Genomic DNA, 24,856 nt, shown 5'->3' with positions numbered 1-24,856 from the left:
TAATTCTTTTGCTTCTAAGGGAGTTAGTTATCTAGTAAGTTCCTCTTGTGGCATGCAATAGACAACCAGAACAGCTACAGGAGAGAGTCATTTTTGTTGTCAGCGGTAGTTGCATTATCACAAACGCAGAGTAATTCCATTGGCGTCGCATCAAAACGAGTACCTGCCGAAACCCGGGATCGAACCATGGACCTTTAGATCTTCAGTCTAACGCTCTCCCAACTGAGCTATTTCGGCTGACGGCGAAGGTTGCCATTTGCATGTGTTCGTTCACTTCTGCCTCGTTGCCAATTTCACAGTCACCTTCGTCTGATAAGACACAGGGACGCTGAAGGGCGAGCAGCCGATGCAGTGAAGTTCCACACACATTTCTTCAGCTTCCGTCATCGTAACAAGCAAACATGTCGACTCGATTCGTGTGATATTGAATTCGCTGACTTGACGTGACGCCACGCTGACGCTAGAAAACCCGTGCTATATCGATGCCAGGGGCAACTCGTGTGCAGAGAACGAGACACAAGAAGGAGTGAGCCTCTCCACCATATGAGAGGCAGTATCTAGCAGATACACATGGTAAAACATTCGACTTGCGTTAGCTCATAAATTGCTACACGTCATCGTCTGCAAGCTAAAATGGACACATCTGCACTGCCCAGTGAGGCGACACTTGTACTAACACCTGGTGGACGGCTGTGAGACGAGGAGATGAGCTGCGGCTTCTGGGCGCGACTGTAACGCTGCGCCCTCGATCAAATAACACTGCACATTGCTGGTGACCCACGTGTTTAGTAGTGACGCAACTGCTAGGATGCAGCTCAACGTCCGCCTTTTGAGAGCGAGAAAATTTTCGCAGTCGGCAGGACTCGAACCTACGCTCCCAGAGGGAATCTGATTTCAAGTCAGACGCCTTAACCACTCGGCCACGACTGCCGGTGGCGGAAGCGACTCCCGACAAGTCAAACCGCCATCTTTAGAAGCAATCTGATGGCAGAAAACGGCGTGGCCTCACTCTTTGCTGTAGGGTTTCCATTAGCCGTTACGAAAGTGTACTAATTTTCGCCCAGACAGGGACTTGAACCCAGGACCCTTCGGTTGAAAACCTAACGCTCTACCGACTCAGCTATGCGGGCCCACGCACGAGCATTATCGTACAGCTGCGTGGTGTGCGAGTGTTTCGCATGTCGTAATTGCTGGCTTATGGCTCCAATGGCGACTTCACCGACTTCCCACTGACGCACCGCTGACGCTAGTTTTCTGTCGTCTTAAAACGATGGACATACCTCCAAGCAGCTGCGAGATCTTAAGAAAAGAAAAAAAAAAAAAAACGCTGCACTACTGCTTTTGCCGCACTCGAATGATTGAAATTGCGATTCTTAAAAAGAAAATGAAATTTTCGAGCACATCTGTGTACTCACCATCTCAGCGACGGCTTTCTGCACTCCCAGCGTCAGTGCGAGGTTAACCGATAGGCACAGTAAGCAGCGGTCGTCGCGAAAACTCAGTATTCTTAAAACGGAAATTTTCGTCTTGTTGAGAATGGCGTCACTGGTTGCACCCGCATTCGCCCACGCATGTCACATGTGTGCGAAAACGTTTGCTCCTCTTTACGCAAAATCGCACGCAGCCGGTAGGATTCGAACCTACGCTCCCAGAGGGAATCTGATTTCGAGTCAGACGCCTTAACCACTCGGCCACGACTGCCGTTAGCGCGGTGTTCTCCCGACACATGCAACTGCTACCGTATAAAACGCTGTGGTGTCAGAAAACGGCGTAGCTGCATTATTTTCCGTAGCGTTTCCACCGCTACCAGACGAATCGCTACCAAAGTATTAAAATTTCCGCCCGGACAGGGACTTGAACCCTGGACCCTTAGGTTAAAAGCCTAATGCTCTACCGACTGAGCTATCCGGGCTCACACAAGGCTGCAAAATCTCCTACGATGCACAACTATACATTGACTCATGTCCTTTACTGTTGTGCAATCGCTGCATGGGGCCGTTACTAATAAAACGTCGCCTAAATGCTGTCTACAAACTTATCGCGCTAAGCCCGTAACACACTATCGAAGACTGCTGACACACGATGCAACAACAAATTGCACCAGTTGTTACGTCTCATACGTTGGAGCAGAGAATTTACGTGTTTTGTCGACACTCACTGGGCAATTGGAAAATTCACAAGCATTTCGAATGCAATGTTTCCCACGCTTTCGCTCATTTCACGGTTCCGTTGAAGACGTTCTTCACCACCTGACACAGAAAAAGGAATGCAGTCGGTAGGATATTTTTAATTCTTTTGCTTCTAAGGGAGTTAGTTATCTAGTAAGTTCCTCTTGTGGCATGCAATAGACAACCAGAACAGCTACAGGAGAGAGTCATTTTTGTTGTCAGCGGTAGTTGCATTATCACAAACGCAGAGTAATTCCATTGGCGTCGCATCAAAACGAGTACCTGCCGAAACCCGGGATCGAACCATGGACCTTTAGATCTTCAGTCTAACGCTCTCCCAACTGAGCTATTTCGGCTGACGGCGAAGGTTGCCATTTGCATGTGTTCGTTCACTTCTGCCTCGTTGCCAATTTCACAGTCACCTTCGTCTGATAAGACACAGGGACGCTGAAGGGCGAGCAGCCGATGCAGTGAAGTTCCACACACATTTCTTCAGCTTCCGTCATCGTAACAAGCAAACATGTCGACTCGATTCGTGTGATATTGAATTCGCTGACTTGACGTGACGCCACGCTGACGCTAGAAAACCCGTGCTATATCGATGCCAGGGGCAACTCGTGTGCAGAGAACGAGACACAAGAAGGAGTGAGCCTCTCCACCATATGAGAGGCAGTATCTAGCAGATACACATGGTAAAACATTCGACTTGCGTTAGCTCGTAAATTGCTACACGTCATCGTCTGCAAGCTAAAATGGACACATCTGCACTGCCCAGTGAGGCGACACTTGTACTAACACCTGGTGGACGGCTGTGAGACGAGGAGATGAGCTGCGGCTTCTGGGCGCGACTGTAACGCTGCGCCCTCGATCAAATAACACTGCACATTGCTGGTGACCCACGTGTTTAGTAGTGACGCAACTGCTAGGATGCAGCTCAACGTCCGCCTTTTGAGAGCGAGAAAATTTTCGCAGTCGGCAGGACTCGAACCTACGCTCCCAGAGGGAATCTGATTTCAAGTCAGACGCCTTAACCACTCGGCCACGACTGCCGGTGGCGGAAGCGACTCCCGACAAGTCAAACCGCCATCTTTAGAAGCAATCTGATGGCAGAAAACGGCGTGGCCTCACTCTTTGCTGTAGGGTTTCCATTAGCCGTTACGAAAGTGTACTAATTTTCGCCCAGACAGGGACTTGAACCCAGGACCCTTCGGTTGAAAACCTAACGCTCTACCGACTCAGCTATGCGGGCCCACGCACGAGCATTATCGTACAGCTGCGTGGTGTGCGAGTGTTTCGCATGTCGTAATTGCTGGCTTATGGCTCCAATGGCGACTTCACCGACTTCCCACTGACGCACCGCTGACGCTAGTTTTCTGTCGTCTTAAAACGATGGACATACCTCCAAGCAGCTGCGAGATCTTAAGAAAAGAAAAAAAAAAAAAAACGCTGCACTACTGCTTTTGCCGCACTCGAATGATTGAAATTGCGATTCTTAAAAAGAAAATGAAATTTTCGAGCACATCTGTGTACTCACCATCTCAGCGACGGCTTTCTGCAGTCCCAGCGTCAGTGCGAGGTTAACCGATAGGCACAGTAAGCAGCGGTCGTCGCGAAAACTCAGTATTCTTAAAACGGAAATTTTCGTCTTGTTGAGAATGGCGTCACTGGTTGCACCCGCATTCGCCCACGCATGTCACATGTGTGCGAAAACGTTTGCTCCTCTTTACGCAAAATCGCACGCAGCCGGTAGGATTCGAACCTACGCTCCCAGAGGGAATCTGATTTCGAGTCAGACGCCTTAACCACTCGGCCACGACTGCCGTTAGCGCGGTGTTCTCCCGACACATGCAACTGCTACCGTATAAAACGCTGTGGTGTCAGAAAACGGCGTAGCTGCATTATTTTCCGTAGCGTTTCCACCGCTACCAGACGAATCGCTACCAAAGTATTAAAATTTCCGCCCGGACAGGGACTTGAACCCTGGACCCTTAGGTTAAAAGCCTAATGCTCTACCGACTGAGCTATCCGGGCTCACACAAGGCTGCAAAATCTCCTACGATGCACAACTATACATTGACTCATGTCCTTTACTGTTGTGCAATCGCTGCATGGGGCCGTTACTAATAAAACGTCGCCTAAATGCTGTCTACAAACTTATCGCGCTAAGCCCGTAACACACTATCGAAGACTGCTGACACACGATGCAACAACAAATTGCACCAGTTGTTACGTCTCATACGTTGGAGCAGAGAATTTACGTGTTTTGTCGACACTCACTGGGCAATTGGAAAATTCACAAGCATTTCGAATGCAATGTTTCCCACGCTTTCGCTCATTTCACGGTTCCGTTGAAGACGTTCTTCACCACCTGACACAGAAAAAGGAATGCAGTCGGTAGGATATTTTTAATTCTTTTGCTTCTAAGGGAGTTAGTTATCTAGTAAGTTCCTCTTGTGGCATGCAATAGACAACCAGAACAGCTACAGGAGAGAGTCATTTTTGTTGTCAGCGGTAGTTGCATTATCACAAACGCAGAGTAATTCCATTGGCGTCGCATCAAAACGAGTACCTGCCGAAACCCGGGATCGAACCATGGACCTTTAGATCTTCAGTCTAACGCTCTCCCAACTGAGCTATTTCGGCTGACGGCGAAGGTTGCCATTTGCATGTGTTCGTTCACTTCTGCCTCGTTGCCAATTTCACAGTCACCTTCGTCTGATAAGACACAGGGACGCTGAAGGGCGAGCAGCCGATGCAGTGAAGTTCCACACACATTTCTTCAGCTTCCGTCATCGTAACAAGCAAACATGTCGACTCGATTCGTGTGATATTGAATTCGCTGACTTGACGTGACGCCACGCTGACGCTAGAAAACCCGTGCTATATCGATGCCAGGGGCAACTCGTGTGCAGAGAACGAGACACAAGAAGGAGTGAGCCTCTCCACCATATGAGAGGCAGTATCTAGCAGATACACATGGTAAAACATTCGACTTGCGTTAGCTCATAAATTGCTACACGTCATCGTCTGCAAGCTAAAATGGACACATCTGCACTGCCCAGTGAGGCGACACTTGTACTAACACCTGGTGGACGGCTGTGAGACGAGGAGATGAGCTGCGGCTTCTGGGCGCGACTGTAACGCTGCGCCCTCGATCAAATAACACTGCACATTGCTGGTGACCCACGTGTTTAGTAGTGACGCAACTGCTAGGATGCAGCTCAACGTCCGCCTTTTGAGAGCGAGAAAATTTTCGCAGTCGGCAGGACTCGAACCTACGCTCCCAGAGGGAATCTGATTTCAAGTCAGACGCCTTAACCACTCGGCCACGACTGCCGGTGGCGGAAGCGACTCCCGACAAGTCAAACCGCCATCTTTAGAAGCAATCTGATGGCAGAAAACGGCGTGGCCTCACTCTTTGCTGTAGGGTTTCCATTAGCCGTTACGAAAGTGTACTAATTTTCGCCCAGACAGGGACTTGAACCCAGGACCCTTCGGTTGAAAACCTAACGCTCTACCGACTCAGCTATGCGGGCCCACGCACGAGCATTATCGTACAGCTGCGTGGTGTGCGAGTGTTTCGCATGTCGTAATTGCTGGCTTATGGCTCCAATGGCGACTTCACCGACTTCCCACTGACGCACCGCTGACGCTAGTTTTCTGTCGTCTTAAAACGATGGACATACCTCCAAGCAGCTGCGAGATCTTAAGAAAAGAAAAAAAAAAAAAACGCTGCACTACTGCTTTTGCCGCACTCGAATGATTGAAATTGCGATTCTTAAAAAGAAAATGAAATTTTCGAGCACATCTGTGTACTCACCATCTCAGCGACGGCTTTCTGCAGTCCCAGCGTCAGTGCGAGGTTAACCGATAGGCACAGTAAGCAGCGGTCGTCGCGAAAACTCAGTATTCTTAAAACGGAAATTTTCGTCTTGTTGAGAATGGCGTCACTGGTTGCACCCGCATTCGCCCACGCATGTCACATGTGTGCGAAAACGTTTGCTCCTCTTTACGCAAAATCGCACGCAGCCGGTAGGATTCGAACCTACGCTCCCAGAGGGAATCTGATTTCGAGTCAGACGCCTTAACCACTCGGCCACGACTGCCGTTAGCGCGGTGTTCTCCCGACACATGCAACTGCTACCGTATAAAACGCTGTGGTGTCAGAAAACGGCGTAGCTGCATTATTTTCCGTAGCGTTTCCACCGCTACCAGACGAATCGCTACCAAAGTATTAAAATTTCCGCCCGGACAGGGACTTGAACCCTGGACCCTTAGGTTAAAAGCCTAATGCTCTACCGACTGAGCTATCCGGGCTCACACAAGGCTGCAAAATCTCCTACGATGCACAACTATACATTGACTCATGTCCTTTACTGTTGTGCAATCGCTGCATGGGGCCGTTACTAATAAAACGTCGCCTAAATGCTGTCTACAAACTTATCGCGCTAAGCCCGTAACACACTATCGAAGACTGCTGACACACGATGCAACAACAAATTGCACCAGTTGTTACGTCTCATACGTTGGAGCAGAGAATTTACGTGTTTTGTCGACACTCACTGGGCAATTGGAAAATTCACAAGCATTTCGAATGCAATGTTTCCCACGCTTTCGCTCATTTCACGGTTCCGTTGAAGACGTTCTTCACCACCTGACACAGAAAAAGGAATGCAGTCGGTAGGATATTTTTAATTCTTTTGCTTCTAAGGGAGTTAGTTATCTAGTAAGTTCCTCTTGTGGCATGCAATAGACAACCAGAACAGCTACAGGAGAGAGTCATTTTTGTTGTCAGCGGTAGTTGCATTATCACAAACGCAGAGTAATTCCATTGGCGTCGCATCAAAACGAGTACCTGCCGAAACCCGGGATCGAACCATGGACCTTTAGATCTTCAGTCTAACGCTCTCCCAACTGAGCTATTTCGGCTGACGGCGAAGGTTGCCATTTGCATGTGTTCGTTCACTTCTGCCTCGTTGCCAATTTCACAGTCACCTTCGTCTGATAAGACACAGGGACGCTGAAGGGCGAGCAGCCGATGCAGTGAAGTTCCACACACATTTCTTCAGCTTCCGTCATCGTAACAAGCAAACATGTCGACTCGATTCGTGTGATATTGAATTCGCTGACTTGACGTGACGCCACGCTGACGCTAGAAAACCCGTGCTATATCGATGCCAGGGGCAACTCGTGTGCAGAGAACGAGACACAAGAAGGAGTGAGCCTCTCCACCATATGAGAGGCAGTATCTAGCAGATACACATGGTAAAACATTCGACTTGCGTTAGCTCATAAATTGCTACACGTCATCGTCTGCAAGCTAAAATGGACACATCTGCACTGCCCAGTGAGGCGACACTTGTACTAACACCTGGTGGACGGCTGTGAGACGAGGAGATGAGCTGCGGCTTCTGGGCGCGACTGTAACGCTGCGCCCTCGATCAAATAACACTGCACATTGCTGGTGACCCACGTGTTTAGTAGTGACGCAACTGCTAGGATGCAGCTCAACGTCCGCCTTTTGAGAGCGAGAAAATTTTCGCAGTCGGCAGGACTCGAACCTACGCTCCCAGAGGGAATCTGATTTCAAGTCAGACGCCTTAACCACTCGGCCACGACTGCCGGTGGCGGAAGCGACTCCCGACAAGTCAAACCGCCATCTTTAGAAGCAATCTGATGGCAGAAAACGGCGTGGCCTCACTCTTTGCTGTAGGGTTTCCATTAGCCGTTACGAAAGTGTACTAATTTTCGCCCAGACAGGGACTTGAACCCAGGACCCTTCGGTTGAAAACCTAACGCTCTACCGACTCAGCTATGCGGGCCCACGCACGAGCATTATCGTACAGCTGCGTGGTGTGCGAGTGTTTCGCATGTCGTAATTGCTGGCTTATGGCTCCAATGGCGACTTCACCGACTTCCCACTGACGCACCGCTGACGCTAGTTTTCTGTCGTCTTAAAACGATGGACATACCTCCAAGCAGCTGCGAGATCTTAAGAAAAGAAAAAAAAAAAAAAAACGCTGCACTACTGCTTTTGCCGCACTCGAATGATTGAAATTGCGATTCTTAAAAAGAAAATGAAATTTTCGAGCACATCTGTGTACTCACCATCTCAGCGACGGCTTTCTGCAGTCCCAGCGTCAGTGCGAGGTTAACCGATAGGCACAGTAAGCAGCGGTCGTCGCGAAAACTCAGTATTCTTAAAACGGAAATTTTCGTCTTGTTGAGAATGGCGTCACTGGTTGCACCCGCATTCGCCCACGCATGTCACATGTGTGCGAAAACGTTTGCTCCTCTTTACGCAAAATCGCACGCAGCCGGTAGGATTCGAACCTACGCTCCCAGAGGGAATCTGATTTCGAGTCAGACGCCTTAACCACTCGGCCACGACTGCCGTTAGCGCGGTGTTCTCCCGACACATGCAACTGCTACCGTATAAAACGCTGTGGTGTCAGAAAACGGCGTAGCTGCATTATTTTCCGTAGCGTTTCCACCGCTACCAGACGAATCGCTACCAAAGTATTAAAATTTCCGCCCGGACAGGGACTTGAACCCTGGACCCTTAGGTTAAAAGCCTAATGCTCTACCGACTGAGCTATCCGGGCTCACACAAGGCTGCAAAATCTCCTACGATGCACAACTATACATTGACTCATGTCCTTTACTGTTGTGCAATCGCTGCATGGGGCCGTTACTAATAAAACGTCGCCTAAATGCTGTCTACAAACTTATCGCGCTAAGCCCGTAACACACTATCGAAGACTGCTGACACACGATGCAACAACAAATTGCACCAGTTGTTACGTCTCATACGTTGGAGCAGAGAATTTACGTGTTTTGTCGACACTCACTGGGCAATTGGAAAATTCACAAGCATTTCGAATGCAATGTTTCCCACGCTTTCGCTCATTTCACGGTTCCGTTGAAGACGTTCTTCACCACCTGACACAGAAAAAGGAATGCAGTCGGTAGGATATTTTTAATTCTTTTGCTTCTAAGGGAGTTAGTTATCTAGTAAGTTCCTCTTGTGGCATGCAATAGACAACCAGAACAGCTACAGGAGAGAGTCATTTTTGTTGTCAGCGGTAGTTGCATTATCACAAACGCAGAGTAATTCCATTGGCGTCGCATCAAAACGAGTACCTGCCGAAACCCGGGATCGAACCATGGACCTTTAGATCTTCAGTCTAACGCTCTCCCAACTGAGCTATTTCGGCTGACGGCGAAGGTTGCCATTTGCATGTGTTCGTTCACTTCTGCCTCGTTGCCAATTTCACAGTCACCTTCGTCTGATAAGACACAGGGACGCTGAAGGGCGAGCAGCCGATGCAGTGAAGTTCCACACACATTTCTTCAGCTTCCGTCATCGTAACAAGCAAACATGTCGACTCGATTCGTGTGATATTGAATTCGCTGACTTGACGTGACGCCACGCTGACGCTAGAAAACCCGTGCTATATCGATGCCAGGGGCAACTCGTGTGCAGAGAACGAGACACAAGAAGGAGTGAGCCTCTCCACCATATGAGAGGCAGTATCTAGCAGATACACATGGTAAAACATTCGACTTGCGTTAGCTCGTAAATTGCTACACGTCATCGTCTGCAAGCTAAAATGGACACATCTGCACTGCCCAGTGAGGCGACACTTGTACTAACACCTGGTGGACGGCTGTGAGACGAGGAGATGAGCTGCGGCTTCTGGGCGCGACTGTAACGCTGCGCCCTCGATCAAATAACACTGCACATTGCTGGTGACCCACGTGTTTAGTAGTGACGCAACTGCTAGGATGCAGCTCAACGTCCGCCTTTTGAGAGCGAGAAAATTTTCGCAGTCGGCAGGACTCGAACCTACGCTCCCAGAGGGAATCTGATTTCAAGTCAGACGCCTTAACCACTCGGCCACGACTGCCGGTGGCGGAAGCGACTCCCGACAAGTCAAACCGCCATCTTTAGAAGCAATCTGATGGCAGAAAACGGCGTGGCCTCACTCTTTGCTGTAGGGTTTCCATTAGCCGTTACGAAAGTGTACTAATTTTCGCCCAGACAGGGACTTGAACCCAGGACCCTTCGGTTGAAAACCTAACGCTCTACCGACTCAGCTATGCGGGCCCACGCACGAGCATTATCGTACAGCTGCGTGGTGTGCGAGTGTTTCGCATGTCGTAATTGCTGGCTTATGGCTCCAATGGCGACTTCACCGACTTCCCACTGACGCACCGCTGACGCTAGTTTTCTGTCGTCTTAAAACGATGGACATACCTCCAAGCAGCTGCGAGATCTTAAGAAAAGAAAAAAAAAAAAAAACGCTGCACTACTGCTTTTGCCGCACTCGAATGATTGAAATTGCGATTCTTAAAAAGAAAATGAAATTTTCGAGCACATCTGTGTACTCACCATCTCAGCGACGGCTTTCTGCAGTCCCAGCGTCAGTGCGAGGTTAACCGATAGGCACAGTAAGCAGCGGTCGTCGCGAAAACTCAGTATTCTTAAAACGGAAATTTTCGTCTTGTTGAGAATGGCGTCACTGGTTGCACCCGCATTCGCCCACGCATGTCACATGTGTGCGAAAACGTTTGCTCCTCTTTACGCAAAATCGCACGCAGCCGGTAGGATTCGAACCTACGCTCCCAGAGGGAATCTGATTTCGAGTCAGACGCCTTAACCACTCGGCCACGACTGCCGTTAGCGCGGTGTTCTCCCGACACATGCAACTGCTACCGTATAAAACGCTGTGGTGTCAGAAAACGGCGTAGCTGCATTATTTTCCGTAGCGTTTCCACCGCTACCAGACGAATCGCTACCAAAGTATTAAAATTTCCGCCCGGACAGGGACTTGAACCCTGGACCCTTAGGTTAAAAGCCTAATGCTCTACCGACTGAGCTATCCGGGCTCACACAAGGCTGCAAAATCTCCTACGATGCACAACTATACATTGACTCATGTCCTTTACTGTTGTGCAATCGCTGCATGGGGCCGTTACTAATAAAACGTCGCCTAAATGCTGTCTACAAACTTATCGCGCTAAGCCCGTAACACACTATCGAAGACTGCTGACACACGATGCAACAACAAATTGCACCAGTTGTTACGTCTCATACGTTGGAGCAGAGAATTTACGTGTTTTGTCGACACTCACTGGGCAATTGGAAAATTCACAAGCATTTCGAATGCAATGTTTCCCACGCTTTCGCTCATTTCACGGTTCCGTTGAAGACGTTCTTCACCACCTGACACAGAAAAAGGAATGCAGTCGGTAGGATATTTTTAATTCTTTTGCTTCTAAGGGAGTTAGTTATCTAGTAAGTTCCTCTTGTGGCATGCAATAGACAACCAGAACAGCTACAGGAGAGAGTCATTTTTGTTGTCAGCGGTAGTTGCATTATCACAAACGCAGAGTAATTCCATTGGCGTCGCATCAAAACGAGTACCTGCCGAAACCCGGGATCGAACCATGGACCTTTAGATCTTCAGTCTAACGCTCTCCCAACTGAGCTATTTCGGCTGACGGCGAAGGTTGCCATTTGCATGTGTTCGTTCACTTCTGCCTCGTTGCCAATTTCACAGTCACCTTCGTCTGATAAGACACAGGGACGCTGAAGGGCGAGCAGCCGATGCAGTGAAGTTCCACACACATTTCTTCAGCTTCCGTCATCGTAACAAGCAAACATGTCGACTCGATTCGTGTGATATTGAATTCGCTGACTTGACGTGACGCCACGCTGACGCTAGAAAACCCGTGCTATATCGATGCCAGGGGCAACTCGTGTGCAGAGAACGAGACACAAGAAGGAGTGAGCCTCTCCACCATATGAGAGGCAGTATCTAGCAGATACACATGGTAAAACATTCGACTTGCGTTAGCTCATAAATTGCTACACGTCATCGTCTGCAAGCTAAAATGGACACATCTGCACTGCCCAGTGAGGCGACACTTGTACTAACACCTGGTGGACGGCTGTGAGACGAGGAGATGAGCTGCGGCTTCTGGGCGCGACTGTAACGCTGCGCCCTCGATCAAATAACACTGCACATTGCTGGTGACCCACGTGTTTAGTAGTGACGCAACTGCTAGGATGCAGCTCAACGTCCGCCTTTTGAGAGCGAGAAAATTTTCGCAGTCGGCAGGACTCGAACCTACGCTCCCAGAGGGAATCTGATTTCAAGTCAGACGCCTTAACCACTCGGCCACGACTGCCGGTGGCGGAAGCGACTCCCGACAAGTCAAACCGCCATCTTTAGAAGCAATCTGATGGCAGAAAACGGCGTGGCCTCACTCTTTGCTGTAGGGTTTCCATTAGCCGTTACGAAAGTGTACTAATTTTCGCCCAGACAGGGACTTGAACCCAGGACCCTTCGGTTGAAAACCTAACGCTCTACCGACTCAGCTATGCGGGCCCACGCACGAGCATTATCGTACAGCTGCGTGGTGTGCGAGTGTTTCGCATGTCGTAATTGCTGGCTTATGGCTCCAATGGCGACTTCACCGACTTCCCACTGACGCACCGCTGACGCTAGTTTTCTGTCGTCTTAAAACGATGGACATACCTCCAAGCAGCTGCGAGATCTTAAGAAAAGAAAAAAAAAAAAAAAACGCTGCACTACTGCTTTTGCCGCACTCGAATGATTGAAATTGCGATTCTTAAAAAGAAAATGAAATTTTCGAGCACATCTGTGTACTCACCATCTCAGCGACGGCTTTCTGCAGTCCCAGCGTCAGTGCGAGGTTAACCGATAGGCACAGTAAGCAGCGGTCGTCGCGAAAACTCAGTATTCTTAAAACGGAAATTTTCGTCTTGTTGAGAATGGCGTCACTGGTTGCACCCGCATTCGCCCACGCATGTCACATGTGTGCGAAAACGTTTGCTCCTCTTTACGCAAAATCGCACGCAGCCGGTAGGATTCGAACCTACGCTCCCAGAGGGAATCTGATTTCGAGTCAGACGCCTTAACCACTCGGCCACGACTGCCGTTAGCGCGGTGTTCTCCCGACACATGCAACTGCTACCGTATAAAACGCTGTGGTGTCAGAAAACGGCGTAGCTGCATTATTTTCCGTAGCGTTTCCACCGCTACCAGACGAATCGCTACCAAAGTATTAAAATTTCCGCCCGGACAGGGACTTGAACCCTGGACCCTTAGGTTAAAAGCCTAATGCTCTACCGACTGAGCTATCCGGGCTCACACAAGGCTGCAAAATCTCCTACGATGCACAACTATACATTGACTCATGTCCTTTACTGTTGTGCAATCGCTGCATGGGGCCGTTACTAATAAAACGTCGCCTAAATGCTGTCTACAAACTTATCGCGCTAAGCCCGTAACACACTATCGAAGACTGCTGACACACGATGCAACAACAAATTGCACCAGTTGTTACGTCTCATACGTTGGAGCAGAGAATTTACGTGTTTTGTCGACACTCACTGGGCAATTGGAAAATTCACAAGCATTTCGAATGCAATGTTTCCCACGCTTTCGCTCATTTCACGGTTCCGTTGAAGACGTTCTTCACCACCTGACACAGAAAAAGGAATGCAGTCGGTAGGATATTTTTAATTCTTTTGCTTCTAAGGGAGTTAGTTATCTAGTAAGTTCCTCTTGTGGCATGCAATAGACAACCAGAACAGCTACAGGAGAGAGTCATTTTTGTTGTCAGCGGTAGTTGCATTATCACAAACGCAGAGTAATTCCATTGGCGTCGCATCAAAACGAGTACCTGCCGAAACCCGGGATCGAACCATGGACCTTTAGATCTTCAGTCTAACGCTCTCCCAACTGAGCTATTTCGGCTGACGGCGAAGGTTGCCATTTGCATGTGTTCGTTCACTTCTGCCTCGTTGCCAATTTCACAGTCACCTTCGTCTGATAAGACACAGGGACGCTGAAGGGCGAGCAGCCGATGCAGTGAAGTTCCACACACATTTCTTCAGCTTCCGTCATCGTAACAAGCAAACATGTCGACTCGATTCGTGTGATATTGAATTCGCTGACTTGACGTGACGCCACGCTGACGCTAGAAAACCCGTGCTATATCGATGCCAGGGGCAACTCGTGTGCAGAGAACGAGACACAAGAAGGAGTGAGCCTCTCCACCATATGAGAGGCAGTATCTAGCAGATACACATGGTAAAACATTCGACTTGCGTTAGCTCATAAATTGCTACACGTCATCGTCTGCAAGCTAAAATGGACACATCTGCACTGCCCAGTGAGGCGACACTTGTACTAACACCTGGTGGACGGCTGTGAGACGAGGAGATGAGCTGCGGCTTCTGGGCGCGACTGTAACGCTGCGCCCTCGATCAAATAACACTGCACATTGCTGGTGACCCACGTGTTTAGTAGTGACGCAACTGCTAGGATGCAGCTCAACGTCCGCCTTTTGAGAGCGAGAAAATTTTCGCAGTCGGCAGGACTCGAACCTACGCTCCCAGAGGGAATCTGATTTCAAGTCAGACGCCTTAACCACTCGGCCACGACTGCCGGTGGCGGAAGCGACTCCCGACAAGTCAAACCGCCATCTTTAGAAGCAATCTGATGGCAGAAAACGGCGTGGCCTCACTCTTTGCTGTAGGGTTTCCATTAGCCGTTACGAAAGTGTACTAATTTTCGCCCAGACAGGGACTTGAACCCAGGACCCTTCGGTTGAAAACCTAACGCTCTACCGACTCAGCTATGCGGGCCCACGCACGAGCATTATCGTACAGCTGCGTGGTGTGCGAGTGTTTCGCATGTCGTAATTGCTGGCTTATGGCTCCAATGGCGACTTCACCGACTTCCCACTGACGCACCGCTGACGCTAGTTTTCTGTCGTCTTAAAACGATGGACATACCTCCAAGCAGCTGCGAGATCTTAAGAAAAGAAAAAAAAAAAAAAAAACGCTGCACTACTGCTTTTGCCGCACTCGAATGATTGAAATTGCGATTCTTAAAAAGAAAATGAAATTTTCGAGCACATCTGTGTACTCACCATCTCAGCGACGGCTTTCTGCAGTCCCAGCGTCAGTGCGAGGTTAACCGATAGGCACAGTAAGCAGCGGTCGTCGCGAAAACTCAGTATTCTTAAAACGGAAATTTTCGTCTTGTTGAGAATGGCGTCACTGGTTGCACCCGCATTCGCCCACGCATGTCACATGTGTGCGAAAACGTTTGCTCCTCTTTACGCAAAATCGCACGCAGCCGGTAGGATTCGAACCTACGCTCCCAGAGGGAATCTGATTTCGAGTCAGACGCCTTAACCACTCGGCCACGACTGCCGTTAGCGCGGTGTTCTCCCGACACATGCAACTGCTACCGTATAAAACGCTGTGGTGTCAGAAAACGGCGTAGCTGCATTATTTTCCGTAGCGTTTCCACCGCTACCAGACGAATCGCTACCAAAGTATTAAAATTTCCGCCCGGACAGGGACTTGAACCCTGGACCCTTAGGTTAAAAGCCTAATGCTCTACCGACTGAGCTATCCGGGCTCACACAAGGCTGCAAAATCTCCTACGATGCACAACTATACATTGACTCATGTCCTTTACTGTTGTGCAATCGCTGCATGGGGCCGTTACTAATAAAACGTCGCCTAAATGCTGTCTACAAACTTATCGCGCTAAGCCCGTAACACACTATCGAAGACTGCTGACACACGATGCAACAACAAATTGCACCAGTTGTTACGTCTCATACGTTGGAGCAGAGAATTTACGTGTTTTGTCGACACTCACTGGGCAATTGGAAAATTCACAAGCATTTCGAATGCAATGTTTCCCACGCTTTCGCTCATTTCACGGTTCCGTTGAAGACGTTCTTCACCACCTGACACAGAAAAAGGAATGCAGTCGGTAGGATATTTTTAATTCTTTTGCTTCTAAGGGAGTTAGTTATCTAGTAAGTTCCTCTTGTGGCATGCAATAGACAACCAGAACAGCTACAGGAGAGAGTCATTTTTGTTGTCAGCGGTAGTTGCATTATCACAAACGCAGAGTAATTCCATTGGCGTCGCATCAAAACGAGTACCTGCCGAAACCCGGGATCGAACCATGGACCTTTAGATCTTCAGTCTAACGCTCTCCCAACTGAGCTATTTCGGCTGACGGCGAAGGTTGCCATTTGCATGTGTTCGTTCACTTCTGCCTCGTTGCCAATTTCACAGTCACCTTCGTCTGATAAGACACAGGGACGCTGAAGGGCGAGCAGCCGATGCAGTGAAGTTCCACACACATTTCTTCAGCTTCCGTCATCGTAACAAGCAAACATGTCGACTCGATTCGTGTGATATTGAATTCGCTGACTTGACGTGACGCCACGCTGACGCTAGAAAACCCGTGCTATATCGATGCCAGGGGCAACTCGTGTGCAGAGAACGAGACACAAGAAGGAGTGAGCCTCTCCACCATATGAGAGGCAGTATCTAGCAGATACACATGGTAAAACATTCGACTTGCGTTAGCTCATAAATTGCTACACGTCATCGTCTGCAAGCTAAAATGGACACATCTGCACTGCCCAGTGAGGCGACACTTGTACTAACACCTGGTGGACGGCTGTGAGACGAGGAGATGAGCTGCGGCTTCTGGGCGCGACTGTAACGCTGCGCCCTCGATCAAATAACACTGCACATTGCTGGTGACCCACGTGTTTAGTAGTGACGCAACTGCTAGGATGCAGCTCAACGTCCGCCTTTTGAGAGCGAGAAAATTTTCGCAGTCGGCAGGACTCGAACCTACGCTCCCAGAGGGAATCTGATTTCAAGTCAGACGCCTTAACCACTCGGCCACGACTGCCGGTGGCGGAAGCGACTCCCGACAAGTCAAACCGCCATCTTTAGAAGCAATCTGATGGCAGAAAACGGCGTGGCCTCACTCTTTGCTGTAGGGTTTCCATTAGCCGTTACGAAAGTGTACTAATTTTCGCCCAGACAGGGACTTGAACCCAGGACCCTTCGGTTGAAAACCTAACGCTCTACCGACTCAGCTATGCGGGCCCACGCACGAGCATTATCGTACAGCTGCGTGGTGTGCGAGTGTTTCGCATGTCGTAATTGCTGGCTTATGGCTCCAATGGCGACTTCACCGACTTCCCACTGACGCACCGCTGACGCTAGTTTTCTGTCGTCTTAAAACGATGGACATACCTCCAAGCAGCTGCGAGATCTTAAGAAAAGAAAAAAAAAAAAAAACGCTGCACTACTGCTTTTGCCGCACTCGAATGATTGAAATTGCGATTCTTAAAAAGAAAATGAAATTTTCGAGCACATCTGTGTACTCACCATCTCAGCGACGGCTTTCTGCAGTCCCAGCGTCAGTGCGAGGTTAACCGATAGGCACAGTAAGCAGCGGTCGTCGCGAAAACTCAGTATTCTTAAAACGGAAATTTTCGTCTTGTTGAGAATGGCGTCACTGGTTGCACCCGCATTCGCCCACGCATGTCACATGTGTGCGAAAACGTTTGCTCCTCTTTACGCAAAATCGCACGCAGCCGGTAGGATTCGAACCTACGCTCCCAGAGGGAATCTGATTTCGAGTCAGACGCCTTAACCACTCGGCCACGACTGCCGTTAGCGCGGTGTTCTCCCGACACATGCAACTGCTACCGTATAAAACGCTGTGGTGTCAGAAAACGGCGTAGCTGCATTATTTTCCGTAGCGTTTCCACCGCTACCAGACGAATCGCTACCAAAGTATTAAAATTTCCGCCCGGACAGGGACTTGAACCCTGGACCCTTAGGTTAAAAGCCTAATGCTCTACCGACTGAGCTATCCGGGCTCACACAAGGCTGCAAAATCTCCTACGATGCACAACTATACATTGACTCATGTCCTTTACTGTTGTGCAATCGCTGCATGGGGCCGTTACTAATAAAACGTCGCCTAAATGCTGTCTACAAACTTATCGCGCTAAGCCCGTAACACACTATCGAAGACTGCTGACACACGATGCAACAACAAATTGCACCAGTTGTTACGTCTCATACGTTGGAGCAGAGAATTTACGTGTTTTGTCGACACTCACTGGGCAATTGGAAAATTCACAAGCATTTCGAATGCAATGTTTCCCACGCTTTCGCTCATTTCACGGTTCCGTTGAAGACGTTCTTCACCACCTGACACAGAAAAAGGAATGCAGTCGGTAGGATATTTTTAATTCTTTTGCTTCTAAGGGAGTTAGTTATCTAGTAAGTTCCTCTTGTGGCATGCAATAGACAACCAGAACAGCTACAGGAGAGAGTCATTTTTGTTGTCAGCGGTAGTTGCATTATCACAAACGCAGAGTAATTCCATTGGCGTCGCATCAAAACGAGTACCTGCCGAAACCCGGGATCGAACCATGGACCTTTAGATCTTCAGTCTAACGCTCTCCCAACTGAGCTATTTCGGCTGACGGCGAAGGTTGCCATTTGCATGTGTTCGTTCACTTCTGCCTCGTTGCCAATTTCACAGTCACCTTCGTCTGATAAGACACAGGGACGCTGAAGGGCGAGCAGCCGATGCAGTGAAGTTCCACACACATTTCTTCAGCTTCCGTCATCGTAACAAGCAAACATGTCGACTCGATTCGTGTGATATTGAATTCGCTGACTTGACGTGACGCCACGCTGACGCTAGAAAACCCGTGCTATATCGATGCCAGGGGCAACTCGTGTGCAGAGAACGAGACACAAGAAGGAGTGAGCCTCTCCACCATATGAGAGGCAGTATCTAGCAGATACACATGGTAAAACATTCGACTTGCGTTAGCTCATAAATTGCTACACGTCATCGTCTGCAAGCTAAAATGGACACATCTGCACTGCCCAGTGAGGCGACACTTGTACTAACACCTGGTGGACGGCTGTGAGACGAGGAGATGAGCTGCGGCTTCTGGGCGCGACTGTAACGCTGCGCCCTCGATCAAATAACACTGCACATTGCTGGTGACCCACGTGTTTAGTAGTGACGCAACTGCTAGGATGCAGCTCAACGTCCGCCTTTTGAGAGCGAGAAAATTTTCGCAGTCGGCAGGACTCGAACCTACGCTCCCAGAGGGAATCTGATTTCAAGTCAGACGCCTTAACCACTCGGCCACGACTGCCGGTGGCGGAAGCGACTCCCGACAAGTCAAACCGCCATCTTTAGAAGCAATCTGATGGCAGAAAACGGCGTGGCCTCACTCTTTGCTGTAGGGTTTCCATTAGCCGTTACGAAAGTGTACTAATTTTCGCCCAGACAGGGACTTGAACCCAGGACCCTTCGGTTGAAAACCTAACGCTCTACCGACTCAGCTATGCGGGCCCACGCACGAGCATTATCGTACAGCTGCGTGGTGTGCGAGTGTTTCGCATGTCGTAATTGCTGGCTTATGGCTCCAATGGCGACTTCACCGACTTCCCACTGACGCACCGCTGACGCTAGTTTTCTGTCGTCTTAAAACGATGGACATACCTCCAAGCAGCTGCGAGATCTTAAGAAAAGAAAAAAAAAAAAAAACGCTGCACTACTGCTTTTGCCGCACTCGAATGATTGAAATTGCGATTCTTAAAAAGAAAATGAAATTTTCGAGCACATCTGTGTACTCACCATCTCAGCGACGGCTTTCTGCAGTCCCAGCGTCAGTGCGAGGTTAACCGATAGGCACAGTAAGCAGCGGTCGTCGCGAAAACTCAGTATTCTTAAAACGGAAATTTTCGTCTTGTTGAGAATGGCGTCACTGGTTGCACCCGCATTCGCCCACGCATGTCACATGTGTGCGAAAACGTTTGCTCCTCTTTACGCAAAATCGCACGCAGCCGGTAGGATTCGAACCTACGCTCCCAGAGGGAATCTGATTTCGAGTCAGACGCCTTAACCACTCGGCCACGACTGCCGTTAGCGCGGTGTTCTCCCGACACATGCAACTGCTACCGTATAAAACGCTGTGGTGTCAGAAAACGGCGTAGCTGCATTATTTTCCGTAGCGTTTCCACCGCTACCAGACGAATCGCTACCAAAGTATTAAAATTTCCGCCCGGACAGGGACTTGAACCCTGGACCCTTAGGTTAAAAGCCTAATGCTCTACCGACTGAGCTATCCGGGCTCACACAAGGCTGCAAAATCTCCTACGATGCACAACTATACATTGACTCATGTCCTTTACTGTTGTGCAATCGCTGCATGGGGCCGTTACTAATAAAACGTCGCCTAAATGCTGTCTACAAACTTATCGCGCTAAGCCCGTAACACACTATCGAAGACTGCTGACACACGATGCAACAACAAATTGCACCAGTTGTTACGTCTCATACGTTGGAGCAGAGAATTTACGTGTTTTGTCGACACTCACTGGGCAATTGGAAAATTCACAAGCATTTCGAATGCAATGTTTCCCACGCTTTCGCTCATTTCACGGTTCCGTTGAAGACGTTCTTCACCACCTGACACAGAAAAAGGAATGCAGTCGGTAGGATATTTTTAATTCTTTTGCTTCTAAGGGAGTTAGTTATCTAGTAAGTTCCTCTTGTGGCATGCAATAGACAACCAGAACAGCTACAGGAGAGAGTCATTTTTGTTGTCAGCGGTAGTTGCATTATCACAAACGCAGAGTAATTCCATTGGCGTCGCATCAAAACGAGTACCTGCCGAAACCCGGGATCGAACCATGGACCTTTAGATCTTCAGTCTAACGCTCTCCCAACTGAGCTATTTCGGCTGACGGCGAAGGTTGCCATTTGCATGTGTTCGTTCACTTCTGCCTCGTTGCCAATTTCACAGTCACCTTCGTCTGATAAGACACAGGGACGCTGAAGGGCGAGCAGCCGATGCAGTGAAGTTCCACACACATTTCTTCAGCTTCCGTCATCGTAACAAGCAAACATGTCGACTCGATTCGTGTGATATTGAATTCGCTGACTTGACGTGACGCCACGCTGACGCTAGAAAACCCGTGCTATATCGATGCCAGGGGCAACTCGTGTGCAGAGAACGAGACACAAGAAGGAGTGAGCCTCTCCACCATATGAGAGGCAGTATCTAGCAGATACACATGGTAAAACATTCGACTTGCGTTAGCTCATAAATTGCTACACGTCATCGTCTGCCAGCTAAAATGGACACATCTGCACTGCCCAGTGAGGCGACACTTGTACTAACACCTGGTGGACGGCTGTGAGACGAGGAGATGAGCTGCGGCTTCTGGGCGCGACTGTAACGCTGCGCCCTCGATCAAATAACACTGCACATTGCTGTGTGACCCACGTGTTTAGTAGTGACGCAACTGCTAGGATGCAGCTCAACGTCCGCCTTTTGAGAGCGAGAAAATTTTCGCAGTCGGCAGGACTCGAACCTACGCTCCCAGAGGGAATCTGATTTCAAGTCAGACGCCTTAACACACTCGGCCACGACTGCCGGTGGCGGAAGCGACTCCCGACAAGTCAAACCGCCATCTTTAGAAGCAATCTGATGGCAGAAAACGGCGTGGCCTCACTCTTTGCTGTAGGGTTTCCATTAGCCGTTACGAAAGTGTACTAATTTGTCGCCCAGACAGGGACTTGAACCCAGGACCCTTCGGTTGAAAAACCTAACGCTCTACCGACTCAGCTATGCGGGCCCACGCACGAGCATTATCGTACAGCTGCGTGGTGTGCGTGTGTTTCGCATGTCGTAATTGCTGGCTTATGGCTCCAATGGCGACTTCACCGACTTCCCACTGACGCACCGCTGACGCTAGTTTTCTGTCGTCTTAAAACGATGGACATACCTCCAAGCAGCTGCGAGATCTTAAGAAAAGAAAAAAAAAAAAAACGCTGCACTACTGCTTTTGCCGCACTCGAATGATTGAAATTGCGATTCTTAAAAGAAAATGAAATTTTCGAGCACATCTGTGTACTCACCATCTCAGCGACGGCTTTCTGCAGTCCCAGCGTCAGTGCGAGGTTAACCGATAGGCACAGTAAGCAGCGGTCGTCGCGAAAACTCAGTATTCTTAAAACGGAAATTTTCGTCTTGTTGAGAATGGCGTCACTGGTTGCACCCGCATTCGCCCACGCATGTCCACATGTGTGCGAAAACGTTTGCTCCTCTTTACGCAAAATCGCACGCAGCCGGTAGGATTCGAACCTACGCTCCCAGAGGGAATCTGATTTCGAGTCAGACGCCTTAAACACCTCGGCCACGACTGCCGTTAGCGCGGTGTTCTCCCGACACATGCAACTGCTACCGTATAAAACGCTGTGGTGTCAGAAAACGGCGTAGCTGCATTATTTTCCGTAGCGTTTCCACCGCTACCAGACGAATCGCTACCAAAGTATTAAAATTTCCGCCGGACAGGGACTTGAACCTGGACCCTTAGGTTAAAAGCCTAATGCTCTACCGACTGAGCTATCCGGGCTCACACAAGGCTGCAAAATCTCCTACGATGCACAACTATACATTGACTCATGTCCTTTACTGTTGTGCAATCGCTGCATGGGGCCGTTACTAATAAAACGTCGCCTAAATGCTGTCTACAAACTTATCGCGCTCAGCCCGTAACACACTATTCGAAGACTGCTGACACACGATGCAACAACAAATTGCACCAGTTGTTACGTCTCATACGTTGGAGCAGAGAATTTACGTGTTTTGTCGACACTCACTGGGCAGATTGGAAAATTCACAAGCATTTCGAATGCACTGTTTCCCACGCTTTCGCTCATTTCACGGTTCCGTTGAAGACGTTCTTCACCACCTGACACAGAAAAAGGAATGCAGTCGGTAGGATATTTTTAATTCTTTTGCTTCTAAGGGAGTTAGGTATCTAGTAAGTTCCTCTTGTGGCATGCAATAGACAACCAGAACAGCTACAGGAGAGAGTCATTTTTGTTGTCAGCGGTAGTTGCATTATCACAAACGCAGAGTAATTCCATTGCGTCGCATCAAAACGAGTACCTGCCGAACCCGGGATCGAACCATGGACCTTTAGATCCTTCAGTCTAACGCTCCTCCCAACTGAGCTAATTTCGGCTGACGGCGAAGGTTGCCATTTGCATGTGTTCGTTCACTTCTGCCTCGTTGCTCCAATTTCACAGTCACCTTCGTCTGATAAGACACAGGGACGCTGAAGGGCGAGCAGCCGATGCAGTGAAGTTCCACACACATTTCTTCAGCTTCCGTCATCGTAACAAGCAAACATGTCGACTCGATTCGTGTGATATTGAATTCGCTGACTTGACGTGACGCCACGCTGACGCTAGAAAACCCGTGCTATATCGATGCCAGGGGCAACTCGTGTGCAGAGAACGAGACACAAGAAGGAGTGAGCCTCTCCACCATATGAGAGGCAGTATCTAGCAGATACACATGGTAAAACATTCGACTTGCGTTAGCTCATAAATTGCTACAACGTCATCGTCTGCAAGCTAAAATGGACACATCTGCACTGCCCAGTGAGGCGACACTTGTACTAACACCTGGTGGACGGCTGTGAGACGAGGAGATGAGCTGCGCTTCCTGGGCGCGACTGTAACGCTGCGCCCTCGATCAAATAACACTGCACATGCTGGTGACCCACGTGTTTAGTAGTGACGCAACTGCTAGGATGCAGCTCAACGTCCGCCTTTTGAGAGCGAGAAAATTTTCGCAGTCGGCAGGACTCGAACCTACGCTCCCAGAGGGAATCTTGATTTCAAGTCAGACGCCTTAACCACTCGGCTGCCGGTGGCGGAAGCGACTCCCGACAAGTCAAACCGCCATCTTTAGAAGCAATCTGATGGCAGAAAACGGCGTGGCCTCACTCTTTGCTGTAGGGTTTCCATTAGCCGTTACGAAAGTGTACTAATTTTCGCCCAGACAGGGACTTGAACCCAGGACCCTTCGGTTGAAAACCTAACGCTCTACCGACTCAGCTATGCGGGCCCACGCACGAGCATTATCGTACAGCTGCGTGGTGTGCGAGTGTTTCGCATGTCGTAATTGCTGGCTTATGGCTCCAATGGCGACTTCACCGACTTCCCACTGACGCACCGCTGACGCTAGTTTTCTGTCGTCTTAAAACGATGGACATACCTCCAAGCAGCTGCGAGATCTTAAGAAAAGAAAAAAAAAAAAAAACGCTGCACTACTGCTTTTGCCGCACTCGAATGATTGAAATTGCGATTCTTAAAAAGAAAATGAAATTTTCGAGCACATCTGTGTACTCACCATCTCAGCGACGGCTTTCTGCAGTCCCAGCGTCAGTGCGAGGTTAACCGATAGGCACAGTAAGCAGCGGTCGTCGCGAAAACTCAGTATTCTTAAAACGGAAATTTTCGTCTTGTTGAGAATGGCGTCACTGGTTGCACCCGCATTCGCCCACGCATGTCACATGTGTGCGAAAACGTTTGCTCCTCTTTACGCAAAATCGCACGCAGCCGGTAGGATTCGAACCTACGCTCCCAGAGGGAATCTGATTTCGAGTCAGACGCCTTAACCACTCGGCCACGACTGCCGTTAGCGCGGTGTTCTCCCGACACATGCAACTGCTACCGTATAAAACGCTGTGGTGTCAGAAAACGGCGTAGCTGCATTATTTTCCGTAGCGTTTCCACCGCTACCAGACGAATCGCTACCAAAGTATTAAAATTTCCGCCCGGACAGGGACTTGAACCCTGGACCCTTAGGTTAAAAGCCTAATGCTCTACCGACTGAGCTATCCGGGCTCACACAAGGCTGCAAAATCTCCTACGATGCACAACTATACATTGACTCATGTCCTTTACTGTTGTGCA

General features: G+C 49.3%; 42 non-coding genes across 42 annotated transcripts; all 42 read right to left on the bottom strand.

Moving 5' to 3' along the window:
- Positions 1–164: 164 nt before the first annotated feature.
- On the bottom strand, positions 165–237 carry Trnaf-gaa (transfer RNA phenylalanine (anticodon GAA)). Its single transcript has one exon. It is a non-coding gene; the product is annotated as a tRNA-Phe (tRNA).
- Positions 238–848: 611 nt separating this feature from the next.
- On the bottom strand, positions 849–930 carry Trnas-uga (transfer RNA serine (anticodon UGA)). The gene has a single exon. It is a non-coding gene; the product is annotated as a tRNA-Ser (tRNA).
- A 689-nt stretch (positions 931–1,619) lies between these two features.
- Trnas-cga (transfer RNA serine (anticodon CGA)) lies at positions 1,620–1,701 on the bottom strand. Its single transcript has one exon. It is a non-coding gene; the product is annotated as a tRNA-Ser (tRNA).
- A 138-nt stretch (positions 1,702–1,839) lies between these two features.
- Trnak-uuu (transfer RNA lysine (anticodon UUU)) lies at positions 1,840–1,912 on the bottom strand. The gene has a single exon. It is a non-coding gene; the product is annotated as a tRNA-Lys (tRNA).
- Positions 1,913–2,451: 539 nt separating this feature from the next.
- Positions 2,452–2,524, bottom strand: Trnaf-gaa (transfer RNA phenylalanine (anticodon GAA)). The gene has a single exon. It is a non-coding gene; the product is annotated as a tRNA-Phe (tRNA).
- A 611-nt stretch (positions 2,525–3,135) lies between these two features.
- Trnas-uga (transfer RNA serine (anticodon UGA)) lies at positions 3,136–3,217 on the bottom strand. The gene has a single exon. It is a non-coding gene; the product is annotated as a tRNA-Ser (tRNA).
- Positions 3,218–3,906: 689 nt separating this feature from the next.
- Trnas-cga (transfer RNA serine (anticodon CGA)) lies at positions 3,907–3,988 on the bottom strand. Its single transcript has one exon. It is a non-coding gene; the product is annotated as a tRNA-Ser (tRNA).
- A 138-nt stretch (positions 3,989–4,126) lies between these two features.
- Positions 4,127–4,199, bottom strand: Trnak-uuu (transfer RNA lysine (anticodon UUU)). Its single transcript has one exon. It is a non-coding gene; the product is annotated as a tRNA-Lys (tRNA).
- A 539-nt stretch (positions 4,200–4,738) lies between these two features.
- Trnaf-gaa (transfer RNA phenylalanine (anticodon GAA)) lies at positions 4,739–4,811 on the bottom strand. Its single transcript has one exon. It is a non-coding gene; the product is annotated as a tRNA-Phe (tRNA).
- A 611-nt stretch (positions 4,812–5,422) lies between these two features.
- On the bottom strand, positions 5,423–5,504 carry Trnas-uga (transfer RNA serine (anticodon UGA)). The gene has a single exon. It is a non-coding gene; the product is annotated as a tRNA-Ser (tRNA).
- A 688-nt stretch (positions 5,505–6,192) lies between these two features.
- Trnas-cga (transfer RNA serine (anticodon CGA)) lies at positions 6,193–6,274 on the bottom strand. The gene has a single exon. It is a non-coding gene; the product is annotated as a tRNA-Ser (tRNA).
- A 138-nt stretch (positions 6,275–6,412) lies between these two features.
- Trnak-uuu (transfer RNA lysine (anticodon UUU)) lies at positions 6,413–6,485 on the bottom strand. The gene has a single exon. It is a non-coding gene; the product is annotated as a tRNA-Lys (tRNA).
- A 539-nt stretch (positions 6,486–7,024) lies between these two features.
- Trnaf-gaa (transfer RNA phenylalanine (anticodon GAA)) lies at positions 7,025–7,097 on the bottom strand. The gene has a single exon. It is a non-coding gene; the product is annotated as a tRNA-Phe (tRNA).
- Positions 7,098–7,708: 611 nt separating this feature from the next.
- Trnas-uga (transfer RNA serine (anticodon UGA)) lies at positions 7,709–7,790 on the bottom strand. The gene has a single exon. It is a non-coding gene; the product is annotated as a tRNA-Ser (tRNA).
- Positions 7,791–8,480: 690 nt separating this feature from the next.
- On the bottom strand, positions 8,481–8,562 carry Trnas-cga (transfer RNA serine (anticodon CGA)). The gene has a single exon. It is a non-coding gene; the product is annotated as a tRNA-Ser (tRNA).
- Positions 8,563–8,700: 138 nt separating this feature from the next.
- Positions 8,701–8,773, bottom strand: Trnak-uuu (transfer RNA lysine (anticodon UUU)). The gene has a single exon. It is a non-coding gene; the product is annotated as a tRNA-Lys (tRNA).
- A 539-nt stretch (positions 8,774–9,312) lies between these two features.
- On the bottom strand, positions 9,313–9,385 carry Trnaf-gaa (transfer RNA phenylalanine (anticodon GAA)). Its single transcript has one exon. It is a non-coding gene; the product is annotated as a tRNA-Phe (tRNA).
- Positions 9,386–9,996: 611 nt separating this feature from the next.
- Positions 9,997–10,078, bottom strand: Trnas-uga (transfer RNA serine (anticodon UGA)). The gene has a single exon. It is a non-coding gene; the product is annotated as a tRNA-Ser (tRNA).
- Positions 10,079–10,767: 689 nt separating this feature from the next.
- On the bottom strand, positions 10,768–10,849 carry Trnas-cga (transfer RNA serine (anticodon CGA)). The gene has a single exon. It is a non-coding gene; the product is annotated as a tRNA-Ser (tRNA).
- Positions 10,850–10,987: 138 nt separating this feature from the next.
- Trnak-uuu (transfer RNA lysine (anticodon UUU)) lies at positions 10,988–11,060 on the bottom strand. Its single transcript has one exon. It is a non-coding gene; the product is annotated as a tRNA-Lys (tRNA).
- Positions 11,061–11,599: 539 nt separating this feature from the next.
- Positions 11,600–11,672, bottom strand: Trnaf-gaa (transfer RNA phenylalanine (anticodon GAA)). The gene has a single exon. It is a non-coding gene; the product is annotated as a tRNA-Phe (tRNA).
- Positions 11,673–12,283: 611 nt separating this feature from the next.
- On the bottom strand, positions 12,284–12,365 carry Trnas-uga (transfer RNA serine (anticodon UGA)). The gene has a single exon. It is a non-coding gene; the product is annotated as a tRNA-Ser (tRNA).
- A 690-nt stretch (positions 12,366–13,055) lies between these two features.
- On the bottom strand, positions 13,056–13,137 carry Trnas-cga (transfer RNA serine (anticodon CGA)). Its single transcript has one exon. It is a non-coding gene; the product is annotated as a tRNA-Ser (tRNA).
- A 138-nt stretch (positions 13,138–13,275) lies between these two features.
- Trnak-uuu (transfer RNA lysine (anticodon UUU)) lies at positions 13,276–13,348 on the bottom strand. The gene has a single exon. It is a non-coding gene; the product is annotated as a tRNA-Lys (tRNA).
- Positions 13,349–13,887: 539 nt separating this feature from the next.
- Positions 13,888–13,960, bottom strand: Trnaf-gaa (transfer RNA phenylalanine (anticodon GAA)). Its single transcript has one exon. It is a non-coding gene; the product is annotated as a tRNA-Phe (tRNA).
- A 611-nt stretch (positions 13,961–14,571) lies between these two features.
- On the bottom strand, positions 14,572–14,653 carry Trnas-uga (transfer RNA serine (anticodon UGA)). Its single transcript has one exon. It is a non-coding gene; the product is annotated as a tRNA-Ser (tRNA).
- Positions 14,654–15,344: 691 nt separating this feature from the next.
- Positions 15,345–15,426, bottom strand: Trnas-cga (transfer RNA serine (anticodon CGA)). The gene has a single exon. It is a non-coding gene; the product is annotated as a tRNA-Ser (tRNA).
- A 138-nt stretch (positions 15,427–15,564) lies between these two features.
- Positions 15,565–15,637, bottom strand: Trnak-uuu (transfer RNA lysine (anticodon UUU)). The gene has a single exon. It is a non-coding gene; the product is annotated as a tRNA-Lys (tRNA).
- Positions 15,638–16,176: 539 nt separating this feature from the next.
- Positions 16,177–16,249, bottom strand: Trnaf-gaa (transfer RNA phenylalanine (anticodon GAA)). Its single transcript has one exon. It is a non-coding gene; the product is annotated as a tRNA-Phe (tRNA).
- Positions 16,250–16,860: 611 nt separating this feature from the next.
- On the bottom strand, positions 16,861–16,942 carry Trnas-uga (transfer RNA serine (anticodon UGA)). The gene has a single exon. It is a non-coding gene; the product is annotated as a tRNA-Ser (tRNA).
- Positions 16,943–17,631: 689 nt separating this feature from the next.
- Trnas-cga (transfer RNA serine (anticodon CGA)) lies at positions 17,632–17,713 on the bottom strand. Its single transcript has one exon. It is a non-coding gene; the product is annotated as a tRNA-Ser (tRNA).
- A 138-nt stretch (positions 17,714–17,851) lies between these two features.
- Trnak-uuu (transfer RNA lysine (anticodon UUU)) lies at positions 17,852–17,924 on the bottom strand. Its single transcript has one exon. It is a non-coding gene; the product is annotated as a tRNA-Lys (tRNA).
- Positions 17,925–18,463: 539 nt separating this feature from the next.
- Positions 18,464–18,536, bottom strand: Trnaf-gaa (transfer RNA phenylalanine (anticodon GAA)). The gene has a single exon. It is a non-coding gene; the product is annotated as a tRNA-Phe (tRNA).
- A 611-nt stretch (positions 18,537–19,147) lies between these two features.
- On the bottom strand, positions 19,148–19,229 carry Trnas-uga (transfer RNA serine (anticodon UGA)). The gene has a single exon. It is a non-coding gene; the product is annotated as a tRNA-Ser (tRNA).
- A 689-nt stretch (positions 19,230–19,918) lies between these two features.
- On the bottom strand, positions 19,919–20,000 carry Trnas-cga (transfer RNA serine (anticodon CGA)). The gene has a single exon. It is a non-coding gene; the product is annotated as a tRNA-Ser (tRNA).
- Positions 20,001–20,138: 138 nt separating this feature from the next.
- On the bottom strand, positions 20,139–20,211 carry Trnak-uuu (transfer RNA lysine (anticodon UUU)). Its single transcript has one exon. It is a non-coding gene; the product is annotated as a tRNA-Lys (tRNA).
- Positions 20,212–20,750: 539 nt separating this feature from the next.
- On the bottom strand, positions 20,751–20,823 carry Trnaf-gaa (transfer RNA phenylalanine (anticodon GAA)). The gene has a single exon. It is a non-coding gene; the product is annotated as a tRNA-Phe (tRNA).
- Positions 20,824–21,435: 612 nt separating this feature from the next.
- Positions 21,436–21,518, bottom strand: Trnas-uga (transfer RNA serine (anticodon UGA)). The gene has a single exon. It is a non-coding gene; the product is annotated as a tRNA-Ser (tRNA).
- Positions 21,519–22,208: 690 nt separating this feature from the next.
- Positions 22,209–22,291, bottom strand: Trnas-cga (transfer RNA serine (anticodon CGA)). The gene has a single exon. It is a non-coding gene; the product is annotated as a tRNA-Ser (tRNA).
- Positions 22,292–23,040: 749 nt separating this feature from the next.
- Positions 23,041–23,115, bottom strand: Trnaf-gaa (transfer RNA phenylalanine (anticodon GAA)). Its single transcript has one exon. It is a non-coding gene; the product is annotated as a tRNA-Phe (tRNA).
- Positions 23,116–24,494: 1,379 nt separating this feature from the next.
- On the bottom strand, positions 24,495–24,576 carry Trnas-cga (transfer RNA serine (anticodon CGA)). The gene has a single exon. It is a non-coding gene; the product is annotated as a tRNA-Ser (tRNA).
- A 138-nt stretch (positions 24,577–24,714) lies between these two features.
- Trnak-uuu (transfer RNA lysine (anticodon UUU)) lies at positions 24,715–24,787 on the bottom strand. Its single transcript has one exon. It is a non-coding gene; the product is annotated as a tRNA-Lys (tRNA).
- Positions 24,788–24,856: the final 69 nt, after the last annotated feature.

This window comes from Schistocerca cancellata, unplaced genomic scaffold (assembly GCF_023864275.1).
Source record: "Schistocerca cancellata isolate TAMUIC-IGC-003103 unplaced genomic scaffold, iqSchCanc2.1 HiC_scaffold_356, whole genome shotgun sequence".
Taxonomy (NCBI): domain Eukaryota; kingdom Metazoa; phylum Arthropoda; class Insecta; order Orthoptera; family Acrididae; genus Schistocerca; species Schistocerca cancellata.
The sequence above is the reverse complement of the archived record's forward strand: the minus strand, read 5'-3'. Positions and strand labels throughout refer to the sequence as shown.